This window comes from Crinia signifera, chromosome 5 (genome assembly GCF_055691185.1).
Source record: "Crinia signifera chromosome 5, ASM5569118v1, whole genome shotgun sequence".
NCBI classification, from domain to species: Eukaryota; Metazoa; Chordata; class Amphibia; order Anura; family Myobatrachidae; genus Crinia; species Crinia signifera.
Genome location: NC_139221.1, coordinates 282,770,102 through 282,791,358, shown reverse-complemented (window position 1 = coordinate 282,791,358; position 21,257 = coordinate 282,770,102). Strand labels below are relative to the sequence as shown.

General features: G+C 41.4%; 1 long non-coding RNA gene across 2 annotated transcripts in view; it reads left to right on the top strand.

Annotated features, from left to right (window-relative positions):
• The window catches only part of LOC146079719 (uncharacterized), a 177,415-nt gene that overhangs the window by 46,375 nt on the left and 109,783 nt on the right, over nt 1-21,257 (top strand). For both annotated transcript variants that reach the window (XR_014474716.1, XR_014474715.1), the window contains exon 2: nt 13,169-13,317. This is a non-coding gene — a long non-coding RNA (uncharacterized LOC146079719). The remainder of the gene's footprint in view (nt 1-13,168; nt 13,318-21,257) is intronic.

Sequence of the window (21,257 nt, the reverse complement as noted above, 5' to 3'; positions counted from 1 at the left end):
GTCTCACTTAAGTGGGGATAACTTTTTTTTGCTTTTACTTATCCCAGTGATTTTGAGATTGTTTTTTCGTGACACATTGTACTTCAAATTAGTGGTAAATTTGGGTCGATACAGTCTGTGTTTTTTTGTGAAAAATACCAAAATATCGTGAAAAAATGGAAAATTTAGCGATTTGCAAAATGTTAAATTTTCTGCTTGTGAGACAAATAATCTTACCACTCAAAATAGTGAATAACTAACATAGGCCATATGTCTACTTTATGTTGACATCATTATTTCAACTTCCTTTTAATTTTTTGGGACACTAGGAGGCTTACAATATGAATAGCAAATTCTCAAATTTTCAAGAAAATTTCAAACACTGATTTTTTTAGGGACCAGTTCAGTTCTGATGTAACTTTGAGGGACTTGTATGTGAGACACCCCCATAAATGATGCCATTTCAAAAACTGCACCCCTCACAGTATTCAAAACAGCATTTTGGAAGTTTGTTAACCCTTTAGGTGTTTCACAGGAAATAAAACAAAGTGTAGGTGAAATTTCAAAATTTCTTTTTTTTTGCAGATTTGCAATTTTAATACATTTTTATAAGGAACACAGTACATTTTACTAGAGAAATGTGACTAAAAATTGATTCCCCCAATTCTTTTGTTTTCATAAATATCCTATATGTGGCCCTAGTGTGCACGGTGACCAAACCACAGGCTTCATAATAGAAGGAGCACCTACTTGATTTTGGAGCCTCCTTTTTATGAGATTATTTTTTAGGCACCATGTAGGTTTCAAGGCACCATAAGATGCTAAAAGTTAGGAACCCCCCCACAAGTGACCCCATTTTGCAAACTACACCCCTCAGGGAATTCATCTAGGGGTATAGTGTACATTTCAAACCCCCAGGGGTTTCACCAATTGTGGTACAACTGGGCAGTGAAAATGAAAAATTATTTTTTTTACACAAAAATGCAGTTCTGGCTCCAAATTTGTCATTTTCAGAAGGTATGAAGGAGACAAAGCACCCCAAAATCTGTGCCCCAATTTCTCCCGAGTACGGCAATGCCTCACATGTGACCAAAAAATACCAGTTGGGTGCATGGCAGGACTCAGAAGGGAAGGAGTGATTTTTGGATTTTGCAGCTCAGATTCTGGTGGAATTTTGGTGGGTGCTATGTCGCATTAGCAAGACCCCCCAAGCACCAATACAGTGGAACCCCCCCACAAGTCACCCCATTTTGCAAACTACACCCCTCAGGGAATTCATCTAGGGGTATAGTGTACATTTCAAACCCCCAGGGGTTTCACCAATTTTGATACAAGTGGGCAGTGAAAATGAAAAATTACATTTTTTTACACAAAAATGCAGTTCTGGCTCAAAATTTTTCATTTTCAGAAGGTATGAAGGAGAAAAAGCACCCCAAAATCTGTGCCCCAATTTCTCCCGAGTACGGCAATGCCTCACATGTGACCAAAAAATACCAGTTGGGTGCATGGCAGGACTCAGAACGGAAGGAGTGATTTTTGGATTTTGCGGCTCAGATTCTGGTGGAATTTTGGTGGGTGCTATGTCGCATTAGCAAGACCCCCCAAGCACCAATACAGTGGAACCCCCCCACAAGTCACCCCATTTTGAAAACTACACCCCTCAGGGAATTCATCTAGGGGTATAGTGTACATTTCAAACCCCCAGGGGTTTCACCAATTTTGATACAAGTGGGCAGTGAAAATGAAAAATTACATTTTTTTACACAAAAATGCAGTTCTGGCTCAAAATTTTTCATTTTCAGAAGGTATGAAGGAGAAAAAGCACCCCAAAATCTGTGCCCCAATTTCTCCCGAGTACGGTAATGCCTCACATGTGACCAAAAAATACCAGTTGGGTGCATGGCAGGACTCAGAAGGGAAGGAGTGATTTTTGGATTTTGCAGCACAGATTCTGGTGGAATGAATGGTGGGTGCTATGTTGCACCAATACAGTGGAACCCCCCCACAAGTCACCCCATTTTGCAAAGTACACCCCTCAGGGAATTCATCTAGGGGTATAGTGTACATTTCAAACCCCCAGGGGTTTCACCAATTTTGATACAAGTGGGCAGTGAAAATGAAAAATTACATTTTTTTACACAAAAATGCAGTTCTGGCTCAAAATTTTTCATTTTCAGAAGGTATGAAGGAGAAAAAGCACCCCAAAATATGTGCCCCAATTTCTCCCGAGTACGGAAATGCCTCACATGTGACCAAAAAATACCAGTTGGGTGCATGGCAGGACTCAGAACGGAAGGAGTGATTTTTGGATTTTGCGGCTCAGATTCTGGTGGAATTTTGGTGGGTGCTATGTCGCATTAGCAAGACCCCCCAAGCACCAATACAGTGGAACCCCCCCACAAGTGACCCCATTTTGCAAACTACACCCCTCAGGGAATTCATCTAGGGGTATAGTGTAGATTTCAAACCCCCAGGGGTTTCACCAATTTTGATACAAGTGGGCAGTGAAAAAGAAAAATTAAATTTTTTACACAAAAATGCAGTTCTGGCTCAAAATTTTTCATTTTCAGAAGGTATGAAGGAGAAAAAGCACCCCAAAATCTGTGCCCCAATTTCTCCCGAGTACGGCAATGCCTCACATGTGACCAAAAAATACCAGTTGGGTGCATGGCAGGACTCAAAAGGGAAGGAGTGATTTTTGGATTTTGCAGCTCAGATTCTGGTGGAATTTTGGTGGGTGCTATGTCGCATTAGCAAGACCCCCCAAGCACCAATACAGTGGAACCCCCCCACAAGTGACCCCATTTTGCAAACTACACCCCTCAGGGAATTCATCTAGGGGTATAGTGTACATTTCAAACCCCCAGGGGTTTCACCAATTTTGATACAAGTGGGCAGTGAAAAAGAAAAATTACATTTTTTACACAAAAATGCAGTTCTGGCTCAAAATTTTTCATTTTCAGAAGGTATGAAGGAGAAAAAGCACCCCAAAATCTGTGCCCCAATTTCTCCCGAGTACGGCAATGCCTCACATGTGACCAAAAAATACCAGTTGGGTGCATGGCAGGACTCAAAAGGGAAGGAGTGATTTTTGGATTTTGCAGCTCAGATTCTGGTGGAATTTTGGTGGGTGCTATGTCGCATTAGCAAGACCCCCCAAGCACCAATACAGTGGAACCCCCCCACAAGTGACCCCATTTTGCAAACTACACCCCTCAGGGAATTCATCTAGGGGTATAGTGTACATTTCAAACCCCCAGGGGTTTCACCAATTTTGATACAAGTGGGCAGTGAAAAAGAAAAATTACATTTTTTACACAAAAATGCAGTTCTGGCTCAAAATTTTTCATTTTCAGAAGGTATGAAGGAGAAAAAGCACCCCAAAATCTGTGCCCCAATTTCTCCCGAGTACGGCAATGCCTCACATGTGACCAAAAAATACCAGTTGGGTGCATGGCAGGACTCAGAAGGGAAGGAGTGATTTTTGGATTTTGCAGCACATATTCTGGTGGAATGAATGGTGGGTGCTATGTTGCACCAATACAGTGGAACCCCCCCACAAGTCACCCCATTTTGCAAACTACACCCCTCAGGGAATTCATCTAGGGGTATAGTGTACATTTAAAACCCCCAGGGGTTTCACCAATTTTGATACAAGTGGGCAGTGAAAATGAAAAATTACATTTTTTTACACAAAAATGCAGTTCTGGCTCAAAATTTTTCATTTTCAGAAGGAATGAAGGAGACAAAGCACCCCAAAATCTGTGCCCCAATTTCTCCCGAGTACGGCAATGCCTCATGTGTGACCAAAAAGTGGCAGGACTCAGAAGGAAAGGAGTGATATTTGGATTTTGCAGCACAAATTCTGGTGGAATGATGGTGGGTGCTATGTCGCATTAGCAAGACCCCCAAAGCACCAATACAGTGGAACCCCCCCACAAGTGACCCCATTTTGCAAACTACACCCCTCAGGGAATTCATCTAGGGGTATAGTGTACATTTCAAACCCCCAGGGGTTTCACCAATTTTGATACAAGTGGGCAGTGAACATGAAAAATTACATTTTTTTACACAAAAATGCAGTTCTGGCTCAAAATTTTTCATTTTCACAAGGAATGAAGGAGACAAAGCACCCCAAAATATGTGCCCCAATTTCTCCCGAGTACGGCAATGCCTCACATGTGACCAAAAAATACCAGTTGGGTGCATGGCAGGACTCAGAAGGGAAGGAGTGATTTTTGGATTTTGCGGCTCAGATTCTGGTGGAATGAATGGTGGGTGCTATGTGGCATTAGCAAGACCCCCGAAGCACGGTGAAATTATGAACCTAATATTCCATAGATGTGTGGTATATTTTAAAACACTCCTTTATACATAGGCCGGGTTTGTCGGGGCAAGTGTCACACTGGAAAATAGTTTGCTTTCTTATTCCCTTTTTATAGCAAACTTTGCACCTTTTTTGTGTCCTGCCCTTTTTTCCAGTGGAGGGGATTTCATCAGGAAAATGCTGCCCTGGTACAATACGGGGGCCAGTACTAGAAGTACTGGGGCCCTCTGCCTGCTGGTTCCCAAATATTAGGCCCTTTATGACTTCCTCTTGAAAGTGCATAAATGTCCCCCTCTGGCCGGTAGAACGGAATAGCACGTAAGCGTTATACAGTGCCATCTGGATGATATACACGGCCACCTTCTTGTACCAGATTTTTGTTTTCCGCAGGGCACTGTACGGCTTCAGTACCTGATCTGAAAGATCCACTCCGCCCATGTACCTATTGTAATCCAGGATACAATTAGGTTTTGAGGTGTGGGTACTGGTACCTCGTACAGGGACGGAGGTGGTACTGTCTCCGTGAATTGTTGTCAGTATAAGGACATCCCTCTTGTCCTTATATTTGACCAACAACATATTTTCGGTGCATATTCCCCTGCTTTCACCCCTTCTCATTACTTGGGCAATGTGCGTTTTTGGGAGGCCTCTTTGGTTCTTGCGCACAGTACCGCAAGCTGCTGTACCTCTTGAACCAAGGGCCTTAAACAGGGGGATGCTGGTGTAAAAGTTATCCACATAGAGGTGATAACCTTTATCCAGGAAGGGGTGCACTAAATCCCAGACAATTTTCCCACTAACACCTACGAGGGAGGGGGGGCATTCTGGCGGTTCAATTCTTGAATCCTTCCCTTCATAAACCCTAAACCTGTGGGTGTACCCTGAGGTGCTTTCACACAGTTTGTACATTTTTATGCCATACCTTGCCCTCTTACTGGGAAGGTACTGGCGGAATTTAACCCTTCCTTTAAAATGTATAAGGGACTCGTCGATACAAATAAATTTTTCAGGGATGTACACCTCTTCAAATTTGGCACTGAAATGATCAATGACCGGCCTGACTTTGAATAGCCGGTCAAAGGTGGGATCATCTCTGGGTGGGCACTGTGCATTATCGGTGTAATGTATAAATTTAAGAATTGTCTCAAATCGAGTCCGGGGCATGGCCATACGGTAAAATGGAGTACTGTACAGAACATCTGTACTCCAATATTGCCTAATTTCTGGCTTTTTTACTATGCCCATATGAAACACCAGACCCCAAAACGTCATCATCTCTACTGCATCTACAGGGGTCCACCTAGCAAATGATGACGTGGGGTTTTGAGCAATAAACTGCTGGGCATATAAATTAGTTTGGTCCACCATTAAATTTATACAATCATCAGAGAAAAATAATTTGAAAAAGTCAATTTCTCTGAGACCTGTGGAATCAAATTGGATTCCTGGCATGGCCAAAAACTCAGGAACCTGGGGCTCAAAATTGTCTGGTGGTGGGGTCCATACGAGATCAATTATTGGGGGGGGGGGTCTCAGCTGCTCTACGGGGGCGTCTTTGAGGGGGTCCCTCATCACCAGAGGAGGAAGAGGAGCTTAAGGCGAATCCTTCAAATTCCCCGCTTGCATCACTGGCTGTGTCAGAGTCAGAAGCAAGCAGGGCATATGCCTCCTCCGCTGAATACATTCTCCTGGATGACTGGGAGGACATTTGGGAGGACATTTGGGAGGACATTTGGGATGCCATTTTTATTTTTGTGTTACTGGTAGTGAAATGTTTCAACACGTGTATAGTGTAGGGGGGGGGTACAAACTTTATTTCAATCCGGGGGGTATGTAGTGTGTAGTGTGTATGTGGTGCAGAAAAAAAAAAATACTTTATACCAATAAAAAAAAAAAAAATGAAGGGGTTAAAAATAAAAAATTTAAGGGGTTAAAAAAAAAAAAAAGGTCCTGCGCCAAAAATTGAGCACAGATGTTGGTCAGTAACGTCTGTCACTGAACAGCGCTCAAAGGCAACAGGAATTTGATAAAAAAAAAAAATATATAGATCAACCCTGTACCGAAAAAGATGATCAGTGATGTACGTCACTGATCAGCGCACAGCGGCCACAGGACACCCACAAAATCACTGTGTGTGTAAAAAAAAAATTAAAAAAAGACCCCACAGCACACACACAAAAAAAAAAAAGGTGATCAGTGATGCGACACTGATTACCAGTGAGGTGCAGCAGGTGCACAACCTTTGGTGCAACTGACAGGTATATATATAAAAAAAAACAAACCTCTGTACCCCCAAAAAAGTTGCTGATCACCTCAGATATAGTGATCAGCACAAAAGGCGGGGGCAGCAGACAAAAAATTTAGCACTCTCTATCACTCTCTGTCACTATCTCTCTCTATCTCTCTATCTCTCACTATCTATCACTCTATGACACTGCAGCAGCAGCACTGACAGGTATATCTATATATAAAAAAAAACCTGCGCCCCCAAAAAGTTGCTGATCAGTTAATTTATACTGATCAGCACAAAAGGAGGGGGCAGCAGTCAGTTATATCAAAAATATATAGCACAATCTGTCACTATCTCTCTCTATCTCTCTCTCTCTATCTCTCTCTATCTCTCTATAACTATCACACTGCAGCAGCACAAAATATAGCACTCTGTCACTAGGCCTCTCTATCTATCTCTCTCTCTCTATCTCTCTCTATCTATAACTATATCACACTGCAGCAGCACAAAATATAGCACTCTCTGACACTATCTCTCTCTATCTCTCTCTATCTCTCTATAACTATCACACTGCAGCAGCACAAAATATAGCACTCTGTCACTAGGCCTCTCTATCTCTCTCTCTCTCTCTATCTCTCTCTCTCTATCTATAACTATATCACACTGCAGCAGCACAAAATATAGCACTCTCTGACACTATCTCTCTCTCTATCTCTCTCTATCTCTCTCTATCTCTCTCTATCTCTCTCTATCTCTCTCTATCTCTCTATCTATCTCTCTATCTAGCTAGTACACTACAGCAGCACAATTTCACAGGAAGGCACAAGTAGCAACAGGATCCAGGAAGCAGTGATGAAGCAGCGATCAGCACTCTCTGACACTATCTCTCTCTCTATCTCTCTCTATCTCTCTCTATCTCTCTCTATCTCTCTATCTCTCTATCTCTCTATCTATCTCTCTATCTCTCTATCTATCTAGCTAGTACACTGCAGCAGCACAATTTCACAGGAAGGCACAAGTAGTAACAGGATCCAGGAAGCAGTGATGAAGCAGCGATCAGGTAAGTATGGAGCAAGCTATGGAGCAAGGTTCTGGTCAGTATGGCGGCAGGGAGGTACGGTGACCGCACTGCACGCTATTCCAGACCGGAATGGCGTCTGCAGTGCAGTCACCGTTAGTTTAAATCCCCCTCCTTGGCTGTGATTGGTCCTTCGGTCCGACGAACCAATCACGGCCTTTGGGGGCGGGCGGGGTGCGGTGGGGTGACACCAGTGTCACCCTTACACCCCCCGGTGATTGGTGCTGTACTTTACAGCACCAATCACCTCTGATCCCGTGTCACCGGCGAACGTTATTCGCCGGTGACACAGGAAAACGCTGTAATTGGCTGTTCACACTGAACAGCCAATCACAGCGATCGCCGACGGGGGGGCGGCATCGCAGCCCCCCCTGGGCATGCACGGACATGTCTGCTGTCAGGGACAGCAGACATGTTGAAACTGTCACCGCGTCTATAGACGCGGTGACAGTTAAATGCCATGACGTACATTTACGCCATGTGTCGGGAAGTACTTCCCGACCATGACGTAAATGTACGTCAAATGTCGGGAAGGGGTTAAGAAATAAGGAAAGTTGCTCATCACCAGTCAGACTCCAGTTCCGTATCACATGGGAATGCGTGGCTTTCTAACACAGTAACACAGTTGTCATTAAAGGGAGAGAGAATTATGAAGGCAAACTGAGATGTCCTAGCACACACCTGTATAATGCCAATCATCCTTCCAGGTGGGGGGAGAAGAGTGTACAAGGGAAACTGTGCTTTCTGCAATAGCTCTGCCACACAAAACAAATGTCTTGCTATGGATAATGGTGACATTACTACGATAGTACTGACATATCTAGCATCTTTGGACAGGTGTCACTGTTTAAAGTTCCAGATGACCTATGACCCATGGTGTAAGCGGACAGTAAATAGGGTTAATTACCTTCCTTCTTCCCCTTGTTCTGTATAACTTCAGTAAATAAAAATATATTATATAAATAACTTTTTTTTTTCATTTCTACTTTTCTTCCCCTTTCTCTTTTTAAATCTCTCTTTTCTTCTCTTCTCTTCTCTTCTCTTCTCTTCTCTGCTCTTCTCTTCTGTCTCTCTCTCTTCTCTTCTCTTCTCTCTCTTCTCATCTCTCCCTCTTTTTCTGTTCTCCTTTCTCCTCTCTCTCTCTCTCCCCTTACTTTTTCTGGAAATAATATTCCACCTATGGAAAACATTTGGAAGATCACCCCTAAAAGATCTAAGGGGCAAAAGGGAAAAAGAATTCCTTTGCTTTCTAAACCAGTCCTAATTACCTGCCAGAGCAATTAGCTGAGTCTCAGGAAGGAATTAGACGGCTCAATGTAGCATACATAATGCGAATAATTTCGGAGGAGCCCAGGACGTGGGGCTACAGCAGGCTGAGCCTTACACAATGATGTCTCTGCACATACAGAATATACAGAGGGAGAGGACCGGGCTATGACACCCCTGGCTGGGATTCAGCCCCAGCAGCATTTACATAGTCAGACACACAGCTCTTCCAGATCACAGTAATTAACACAGAGATACTTCAATGGCTGAACCTGCTTTCCAGATGATTTTTACAATGCAGTTTTATGTCACATTTGGCAGTTTCAATAGCTGGAGTAGATTTCTGGCTGCATTTTTACTATCATCTGTTGAGCATATTTTGCCTTGGTTTAAATGGCAGAATATTCCAAAGCGAAGTTCTAGATTGCAGCTATTATTGGTAAATGTGAGGCTGTTGGAGCTGTGCAGCTGTTTCGCTGAATGTTAGTGTTCATCTGGCATTCAACCCTGTTGTCATAATACAATCCTATTTATCAGACCCCATCCTATTGCAGCCATGCTACACTGTAAGCAATGCTGGATTCTATTAGTGGAACCCTCTGCATATTAACAAGATTCTGACCAAAACAATGTCTATTGTAAGCCTTATTGTTTTAGCTTGTTATCAATTTCATCTCAGCATGTTATTTCCTGAGTGCTACATAATTCTGGAAGTGCACATATACAGTATATATATATTTATTTATTAACAGTTTCTTATATAGTGCACACATATTCCGCAGAGAATATTTTGAATATTCACATCAGTCCCTGCCCCAGTGGAGTTTACAATCTATATTCCCTACAGCTGTGTACACATGGGGGCGATTTTGTCTAATATCGCAGGAATTATCGTGACCATATGCCCCGCAATGGGAGTGTGCATCGGCGATATATCACCGGGTGTGCGCTCCCGTTTTCTCATCCGTAGTGATCGCTGGTACATGCTCCTGAAACCAGCTGATTTCCACTGCCGGGCTCCCCCGGCAGTTTCTTTTTCATCAGCGACCATCTCTGGTCGCTGATGCAAATGGGACACTGAGCGATATATCGCTCATCGCGAGCAATATATCGCCAAGCGATATATCCCCCCGCGTGTACGTATCCGTACTGCCCCAATATATATATATATATATATATATATATATATATATATATATATAAATGAACCACTTTCAATATTTCAGTCATTAGACAATTAGCCTGGAGAAACAAAATAAAGTGAAGAATCAATAATACATAAATAAAGGGGGGGGGGGGGTGAGTCCAACAAATAATGGGTTCTCATTGCCCCATTTTGAGTTCCTCAGGGAGATAATATGCTGTTGTCATTGTATCTCTCTCTCCCTCTCTCTATATCTATATATATCTATAGTTTATTTTAGTACCCCACTGTGCTAAGTCCTTATCAAATGGAATTAGTATTATAATGTCTATACATTATACATGATATGGAGGGATGCTGCGATGTTTTGTACCTATGCTCCATGCGATTGCTAAGATAAATCCCTGGATGGGTGTCAGAGAGAGGATTAGGGGGTTAAGGGTCAGTTACAGAGTTCTCACATTTTTACGACTGTGTCCTAATGGGATCTGATGCAGGCAAGCAGTGTAGACACTCAGTTTTCAGTATATCTCCCTCTTTGAATTTAGCATCTAACTGTGTGTTTTCTGCAGAGCATGGATACAGGGTTGTCAGTCATACTCTGCCTGCTCGGTTAAACAAGTACACACTTCGCAGCATGACCAAGAGTGGAAGAGAGAACGATGATTTATATAAGTGTAGTGTCTCTTCTTGTGCTGACTATGTAATGAATAAGTAATACACATTTACTGATATACATACAAACTAATTGATTACCTTATATTTGTAGAACTATAGAGTTATAGTCTAAGCTAAATTTGTAATGCTTGACTTTGTTATATACAAGAATACATATTTAGATGCGTATGGTAAGTATATACGATTTAGCAAATACATACTGTACATACATACATGCATGATTTCGCAACTATATACGTATTTTCTAAAACGTATTTCCTAATGCCAGATACAAATGAACCACTTTCAATGAATGCTAAAGTGTGTCTGCTTCCGATGGAACAGAATGCCTTGTTACTGATGTAAGTGTGGAGGTGAAAGGATATAGTTGTTTTGTAATCTCCCAAGGCTGTTTTATATTTTCAAATGTATAGCTTGGAAGCTGTAATATCCTTTTACACTGGAATGATCTTAATGGCTCTCCCCAGGTATAATCCATAAATTTGCCTCTGCATTACCATTAAGCAGATTGTAGATTTTGTATGTGGAACTACATGACTTCATATGTAATAGTTTCTTCCATTGTACAATCCAAATGCTGTTTTGGGGCTTCATGTAGAGACAGGAGCAAATCAGCTAAATGGGCCAGATTTGAAACCATATATAGCGATGCTAGGGCTGCATCCAGGGGGATACCGCCTAAGCTTACTTTTATGGCACACAAATACTGGGCAGCATTATTTTAGCACTACCATTTAGGGCCAAATGGAATTTTTTACATTTTTTTTGGAAAGTGTTGCAATTCTAGGGAGAAATTAATTTGATTTAAAGTGTCAACTGCTAAAATGTCAATTGGAGTGTTAGAGCTAAAGCTCCATACACACTAGGGGCCTTATTCTAGTTCACTCTTTCTGACAAAATCCTTCTTAGATGGACAAAACCATGTGCACTGCAGGGGGGCAGATGTTACTTGTGCAGAGAGAATTAGATTTGGGTGGGGTTTGAACTTCAAAGTGAGATCTATATTGCAGTGTAAAAATAAAGCAGTCTCAGTCCCTGGGGTGCCTCGCTACAATAGCAGGGGTGCCCTGAGTTGGAGGTCCTGGACCAATTCAATTCAATGTTTGTGGTTTACAATCATAACATATGTGGACAAACGGAAGCATATCTAGTCCCTCACCACATAAATAACCCTAAGAATGACATATAAACACAATTTACTTAATTTAATATTTTAAATATTTTACATAAACATTCTTAATACAAAACTTTTTGGGGTTCCATGCATACAATTTCAATACTATTGCACAGTGATTCAAAAAAGTTTGGGAACCCCTGCGCTAATGTACTGTGAGTCAAGAAGTTTTGGAAACCACGGGATTACACAAGAACTGAGCGGGTTTAGCCAATCAGACCTAAAAGATAAAAATAAAAATAAAAATAAAATAAGAATAAAATGGAAATAAAGTTATATATAGCAAAAATGAATGAAAAAAACGGAAAGAAATAGAATAACGAGTGGACACCTGTAAAGGAAATAATGGGTTAAGAATTGGAAATTCCAATGTTTACACTCTTTGCGTGAATTGGTGTGGAGTTGCCCGTCCTATCTCACCCTAACTAGTAGCCGGCGGCACAGCACGGAGGCTGCATTGTATAGCCGCGGCTATGTGTACCTTCTCCCGTATGGCAGCGGGGATGCAGCTGTCAGATCCTGTTGTTCGCCGGCATCCCGGCACGGCTTCTGATGATGTTCTTGCTGGCTGCTGGGTACTCGAAGGGGATGAGGCAGGTGGGCTCTGGGTCTGCTGGGTCTGCTCCAACGCGTTTCATGCCGCTAGGGCACTTTTTCAAGGATGCAGTCTGTTTAAAAGTTCCGCTTTTTTATTCTAAAAACTTTATTGGAAAAACAGGAAGTTGCTGGACGGATGTCCTCATTTTTTTGGTGGGAACCTCATGGGTTCTTAGTCTTCACGGTGCCACTCGTTTATTCATTGGAAAAAATTGAAAAAATTGTGAAAAAAGTTTATTTTTATTTTAATTTACACCTAACCATAGAGCGCTCCATTACCCCCGTTTTTCACTACTTGTATAAATAGCGAAACTGCCATAACAAAAAGAGCGCGGTCCTTCCTCAATCTAGACCTAAAAGATATATAGGGGCAGGATTACCGCTGCTGTGCAAAGAGTAGCCTATTAAACTAGTAGCCCACTGTATTACCACTACCTGTTTGTTGTTGCCACTAGATGTACTGTACATGCGATCATTCATTGGTTGCTTAGCACACGGCATATCCACAATGAACTCAGCATTGGGTTCAATATATAATGTCCAAATTCACCATGTCAACATTCAGCATGTTGATATTGATTAAACATTGACATTTTCAGAATGTAGACAATTCATTTTTAGGTTAGTCTTATCCAAATGCTAACACAAACCCTAAACCTAATCCTAACCATTTTGTCCATGTTAACATTTCACAGTTGTCGACATTCATAATGTCAGAATTGTAACCATGTTGACACATAACTGTTTATGGATACTTCAGAGTCAACGTCGACAAGCTGCACTTGGACCGATACCTTCTGCACCTTGGAATCTACATTTTGATCCAAACGTGGACTAATACCAGGTAAGCTGTGCTTTTTTTTTTTAAATAATCGTATTTGGGGTCAGACAAGAATCTCTTCTAGGACCACAGTTCTCCTTAAACCCACTTCTTTTTGTGGGAAATAATTGACTGATTTAAGGGTCTCTTTATAATGAATCACATATTCCATGCAATCTGGGCGTGATATTAGCTCACAGGATCGCATTACAATATGTGGTTATAATGGCCATACAGTATGTATGCTGCAGCATACAAGCCCTACCCTGAGATGATGTGCTCTGTGTGGCCAGTGGGACTACTGTGTATGTGCAGTCCCCCTGACCACTCAGGCACAGCGGCCATTTTCAGAAAGGGTTCTAGAATATCTTGTGTTATCTCCACATGGATATCCTAATGCTAAATAACATTCAATATGTCCAAAACAAAACTTATCATCTTTCCGCCTCCAACAGCCACCTCTTACCTTTAATACCACCACTAATTACCTGGGTCCTGGCTTGCTGGAGGGGTCTGGAAGGAGCCCGGGTCTGACCCCTCCACCCCCTCCCAGGCAGCATCAGCAGCAGCACACACCTACCACCTGTGCTGACAGCATGCTCAGCATGAGCGTCTCATTGACAGCATGAGAGCTCATGCTGAGCCTGCTGCACATGCTGTATGTGTGTACTGCTGCTGCGGAGGGTGGGGGGGCATAACCCCCCCCCACACACACACACACACACACACACACTCAACTTTAGGGTTTTTTCACCCCCTAAACATTTTGGGGGCATGGCCTAATCACGGGAGGTGGCCATTGCCGGGTTGCTACCGTTCAAATCAGACCAGTGTTTTCCACTGACAGGTTTTCAAGGTTGCAATGGGTGCATGGAGATGATGTCACCAAGACCGGAGTCATACCTTTCATACAAAAGCCAGATCACTAACTTAGGATGCGAGTTCCAGGAATAACCCTCGCCAGTTGCAGGGTTGTGGAGGGTAGTACTGTAAGCCAAGGTCAGACCCTTTTTCCGATATAAGCCTGACCAAGGTCCACTCATTTACACTGCAAACACCCCAGGGTTTTGACCCATGTGCACTCTTCTTCTGGGGCCCCTCCTCTCTATCCAGCAGCGCTCATGACTCTGGGCACTAAGGTCACAAGGGGACACCGGAGCTTTTCCAGAGTCTAGTGCACATGTGCAGGTCTCTGTGAAAATGGCATGGTGGCCATTTTCCCGGTGATCTTCCTACTGTGCATGCGTAAAACACCAGGGAAATGTCTGCCTGCCATTATCCCACAGATTATTTGCAGCGCTGCTGTGATGCAAGACTCTGGAGGTTATGTGTTGAAAACAATATGTGTGCAGTGTGTCCGGTATGGGCCCTCCTGGACCCTGGGGAACCGTGTGCACCGCACACACTGCACCCATTATCAACACACCATCATAAACTATATTAGTCAAAAGGTCGACCACTATTGATCGGTATGGTAGAAAGGTCGACAGTGAAAAAAGGCAACAGGAACAAAAGTTCGACAGTCACAAGGTCGACCTTCAAAAGGTCAACATGGAAGCTAATGTGAAGTGCGAGTTGGCTAGCACAAAAGTCTTTCGACCATGTCAACCTTTTCACTGTCAACTAATAGTTGTTGACCTTTTGGCTGTTAAACTAAACACTGTAGATCTAATGACTGCATATCAGTTATCAGACACTATTTCTCCCCCAAGGTGCAATCTCATGCCGTGCCAACATAACATGTCACACCCTTGACATCACAAATGTTTATATTAGACAGAAGCATACTGTATGTGACATATTGATCATAGCTGCCAGTTAACCCTTGCCTCAGTTTAGTCTGTGATGATGAGATGTCCCAGTCTGTGAGCTCCTACACTCCAGTCCAGCCTTGTCTTGTGCAACTATTTCCAACATTTTATATGTATTGATTTCTATTGATTCCAGACCCTGACCCCTACTTTGACTATGAATCATTATTCATTAACGTTGACCCTGGCTAATTATTTATCCTGAACAGCCAATTACCCTGCTGCCTATACTATCAGGAACTGTGTCTTCCATGGACTATGGCTGGTCATACAGGATTCTAGATGTTATTATTCTTATAGCTAGACCAGAGACAAGCATAGTTATATGTATTTACAATGGAAAGAGAACCAGATGGAAGAGAAAACAATAACAGCATAACCAAGCATAGCTAAATTTTAAGTTCAGTTTTCTACAAGGGGTGCGGAGTGTCCCACTGCACAGTGTTGTGTGGTATTAGGCACTGATGTCAATTATCCATTTTAATTACTTTCACTTGTAGCTTCCCTCCTTTTGTGGCACAGCATCTCCTGAACACACCAACCAACCTATACATCATTTATGAACTTTACTTGAGAGCTTTTTGTAATTCAGTAACACTGTCCTTTACAACATTTCAAGATGTTGGCATACCCAGGATTCAAACCCAATGCCTGTTGCATGACAGTCAGACACCTAGAGAATACTAACTATTTGAAGCTAACTTTGAACTGAGAAGCTCTATATAGCATGTGACTGTATAAGATTGGAAGTGTCGCTGCTTGTTTTTTACAAATGCAACAAGATTTTTAAGATATGACCTACCTGAATTGGCGCCCTGCAGCCTGAGTGTCTGTACTAATCCCTGGTTATCACCCTATAACCACAGAAAATACCAAACATACAAGAAGTGGGATGTTTCCAAGTCTCCGGCGCAATACTTGAATAAAGGTGAATCTGAAAGTCCCCAGATATCTTCACAATTTTCAATTAGTAGTTCTCAAAGGAAGGAAAGAAGAACGCGATCAGTTGTTATACTGATTCATATTATATAAATTATCAATGAGGCATATGCACAAGATGGATAAATGGGCGTACCCCACTCACGGTAGGTATAGCAGTGTACAGGCACGTAGCGGTTTCTTTCGACCTGGTCCTTTGATCTTCCTTTTTTCCTTTTTTCCTTGTGATTTTCCTCCTTTAGATGCAGATGTCTCCACTCGGTGAGTTGTGTAAGATATGAAAATAAAAGTTCCAGATTAGTGTATGGGTCAATAGCGTAATATAACACCCCGTGTGGTCTGGAGGAAAGCTAGGTGGTCGTACCTTACTCACCCAAGAAAAGAGTAAGATACGTATATAAAGGTATCTTTATTTGGTGTATATATTAGATCCAATAATAAAACATGAGTTGTGCGTACCGCACTTACGTGAAGAAAAGCTGGGTATATGCCCGTAGCGTGTTCTTGTGTTCACTGTGTGTCCACTGTCATCATTAGAACCCCAAGGGATTTTTTTCTCAATAGGGATGTGATGAAAAATGGATGAAAAAATGATATTAGTGTCTGAATATATGATTGAAACAAATCTATTCAGAGTAACACCGCGTGTGGTTTAAAGAGAGGTAGTGATCGTACCTTACTCACCCAAGAGTAGAGTAAGATACACTTATAAAGGTATCTTTAAGGTGGAAATTTGGAAGATCCAAGTTGGGATGAATAAATTGTGCATACCGCACTTACGTGTCACAATGCTGGATATATGCACGTAGCGTGTTCCTGTTTTCATTATGTGTCCATGGTCACCATAGGAGCCAATTTTTTCTCAGCATCAATTCAGAAGAAAATTTATGATAGGACAGTATTAGTGCCTAATATATAGTGTTACTACAATAAACAGGTAGGTTGAAGCCGTAGAGTTTAAAAGATGAAATAGTGGGGGTACTAGGTGGCGTACCGTGACTCACACTATGACGTGTAGAGGAACACCCAAAAAGGTTTCTTTAACAGGAAGAAGGAATTGCACCACCCTTCGTGATTATGTGGATAAGTAGAATTTTTAAATACCCAGAGATTATGCAACAGATGAATGATGTGCGTACCAAAACTTACGCATTTGTAAGTATAACACCTCCTATCAGGGTTTCTTTAACAGGAAGAAGAAATTACACCACCCTTCGTGATTATGTGGATAAGTCGAATTTTTAAATACCCAGAGATTATGCAACAGATGAATGATGTGCGTACCAAAACTTACGCATTTGTAAGTATAACACCTCCTATCAGGGTTTCTTTACAGCAATGGTAATAATTTCCAAAAAAAGGTTGTTCTTAACCACGAGGGGATGATGTTCTTAAAAAAAGTCTTTATTTATACAGTAGAAAAAACATATAAAAAATCCTCCATCCCAACAATGGAAAGGATGTACAGAAAATCCCAAAATTCAGCAGCAAGAAAAACAGTCCAAAAAGAAACTTTGGCCCAAAAAAATTTTTTTTACAAAAATTTAAAAATTAAAAAATACATACAATCAGTCCATAAGGTATCCGGAATGGTGAAGGAAATGATGGCTGCTCACTCTCCACAGTACTTGTCGACGCGTTTCGGTGTCTAGGAACACCTTTTTCAAGACATGACTGTGGTGAGTGAGAGTCCATCTATTTATACCAAAAGCAGCCTATCACATTAAACAGGAAGTGAGGTTCACATTAGACTTCCTGTTTGTGTAAATTCTTAAAAACAAAACAAATTGTAACTTTATATAAAATAATCCATTCCATAAGAATACATGAATGCATAAAAACAGTGCGTCATACAATATTCATATTATAGCACATTTTCATTTCATTCACAGGAAACGGTCGCCATGACAACACGTGTCACGCTTCCGGGATGTGCCATGGAGGCATAGATGAGGAGATCTTTCATCTAGATGGGGCACTCTAGACAATGTCCGTTGAATAGCGGTGTATCCAATATTAGAGGCACAAACCATAGAATAAATAGTAAACGGCTGGGCAGACGATGTTATTTCCTGGTTTGACGGTGTGTGAACCGCAAGCTACGGAAGCCGCAATAGGACAAACAGCTGGAGAAAGCAAAGAAGGGATGTGTCGCGTCAACGACCCGCTGGCTTCCGGTTGCTGGACAGCATACTGCGGAAGTCCAGCCTGGTCAGACGCTATCATATCCGGGGGTTGAACCGCATATTTACGGAAGTGTGGTAACGCCGGAGTCTTCGTGATGTTGTCATGGCGACGCGTTATTCTGTAACATATAGCAAAAAACAGAAACTTTATGCATATGAATTTATAGTTCAGGAATCAGCAATAAGATGTTAGTGCGATGTCTGTATCAGCAGATCGCGGGCTGAAGCGGTATTTAAAGAAACCACTTCAGCTCGAAATCGCTGTTTAAACCTCCAGGCAGCAAAGTTTTACAGTTATAAATTAAATTCATTTCTGATTTGGCTAAAGAGGAAGTATTATCATTAGATCGAATACTTTTGTTTACCACCTTCAATCTGCAAAAAGACACTATCTCACTAGGGGAACAATTATGCACATTTTTAAAATGTGCCGATAATGCATGGCATTCCAGACCTTTTTTAATGTTTCTAATATGTTCCCCAAGCCTTATCTTTAAAGCCCTGGTGGTTCGACCGATGTAGTGTTTATCACAACTACATTTGATGGTATATACAACATTCTTAACATTGCATGTTATAAAGTCCTTTATATCCATTTTATAGCCATTTATCTCGTATTTGATTATTTTATTATTCCCGTCACTCTTAATGTTCTTGCACCCAATACAGCTACCACACCGGTAGAAGCCCTTTGAGGTGATCCTTGTCATAGGCGGTTTGTTGACATAATTGCTCTTAACTAAATTGGATCGGATGTTGGGTGCCTTGCGGTAAATATGTTTAGGTATTTCAGGAATTATATTTTTTAACACAGGATCGCACATTAGAACCTTCCAATGTTTCTTGAAGATTCTTTCGATTTTTTTGTGTTCTTCCGTGTAAGTCGAGATAAATGTTAATGCATAAGAATCATTGTTGTTATTATTTCTTTTAGCTGCAATCATAGGAATGGTTTTCCTCTTTAGTGGTTCTATTTCACCTTCTAGTTTTTTATTTTCGTAACCACACGCCACAAATTTGGATTTCATATCCATGGCTTGTTCTAAGAAAATTTTGTCGTCTGAACAGTTACGCCTAAGGCGTTGAAATTGGCCCTTTGGTATGGAACTAAGCCACTGGTTATGGTGACAGCTGGAGGCAGGAATATAGGTACCTGAATCTGTTGGTTTTCTAAAGTTTTTATGCTTTAAAATTCCTTCTTCAATATACACTGTAATATCGAGGAAATTGATGCTTTTTTCATCGATTTCAAAGGTGAGTTTTATATTGCGGACATTGTTGTTAAGAATGTCACAGAATTTGGTGAGGGATTCTCTATCTCCATCCCACACAAAAAAGATATCGTCTATGTATCTTGCGAAGGTCACCAGATTCGCCCCGAATGGGTTGTTGGCCCAGATGGTGTCGAGCTCCCATGCCCCCATAAATAAGTTGGCATAGCTCGGGGCGAATCTGGTGCCCATCGCTGTCCCTGTGCGCTGGATGTAAAAATTCTCGTTAAAGAGGAAAAAATTATTTTGCAGAATGAATGCTATACTGTCAAGAATAAATTCCTGCAACCTCTCTATGTTCGTTGATTATCACCTTCAACCTTTGGTCTCGCTAAATAAATCTCATCTTAAAGATACTGGGGATTTTTTAAAACTTATTGACTCTATTACATGGAGTGATAATTTTCTCCTTGTCACGGCAGATGTTGGCTCTCTGTATACCATAATCGAACACGATTTGGGGATACAGAGTGCCAAACATTTTCTTTCTGGTTCAGATAAACCTCCGGGCCTGCAGGAATTTATTCTTGACAGTATAGCATTCATTCTGCAAAATAATTTTTTCCTCTTTAACGAGAATTTTTACATCCAGCGCACAGGGACAGCGATGGGCACTAGATTCGCCCCGAGCTATGCCAACTTATTTATGGGGGCATGGGAGCTCGACACCATCTGGGCCAACAACCCATTCGGGGCGAATCTGGTGACCTTCGCAAGATACATAGACGATATCTTTTTTGTGTGGGATGGAGATAGAGAATCCCTCACCAAATTCTGTGACATTCTTAACAACAATGTCCGCAATATAAAACTCACCTTTGAAATCGATGAAAAAAGCATCAATTTCCTCGATATTACAGTGTATATTGAAGAAGGAAATCTAAAGCATAAAAACTTTAGAAAACCAACAGATTCAGGTACCTATATTCCTGCCTCCAGCTGTCACCATAACCAGTGGCTTAGTTCCATACCAAAGGGCCAATTTCAACGCCTTAGGCGTAACTGTTCAGACGACAAAATTTTCTTAGAACAAGCCATGGATATGAAATCCAAATTTGTGGCGTGTGGTTACGAAAATAAAAAACTAGAAGGTGAAATAGAACCACTAAAGAGGAAAACCATTCCTATGATTGCAGCTAAAAGAAATAATAACAACAATGATTCTTATGCATTAGCATTTATCTCGACTTACACGGAAGAACACAAAAAAATCGAAAGAATCTTCAAGAAACATTGGAAGGTTCTAATGTGCGATCCTGTGTTAAAAAATATAATTCCTGAAATACCTAAACATATTTACCGCAAGGCACCCAACATCCGATCCAATTTAGTTAAGAGCAATTATGTCAACAAACCCCCTATGACAAGGATCACCTCAAAGGGCTTCTACCGGTGTGGTAGCTGTATTGGGTGCAAGAACATTAAGAGTGACGGGAATAATAAAATAATCAAATACGAGATAAATGGCTATAAAATGGATATAAAGGACTTTATAACATGCAATGTTAAGAATGTTGTATATACCATCAAATGTAGTTGTGATAAACACTACATCGGTCGAACCACCAGGGCTTTAAAGATAAGGCTAGGGGAACATATTAGAAACATTAAAAAAGGTCTGGAATGCCATGCATTATCGGCACATTTTAAAAATGTGCATAATTGTTCCCCTAGTGAGATAGTGTCTTTTTGCGGATTGAAGGTGGTAAACAAAAGTATTCGATCTAATGATAATACTTCCTCTTTAGCCAAATCAG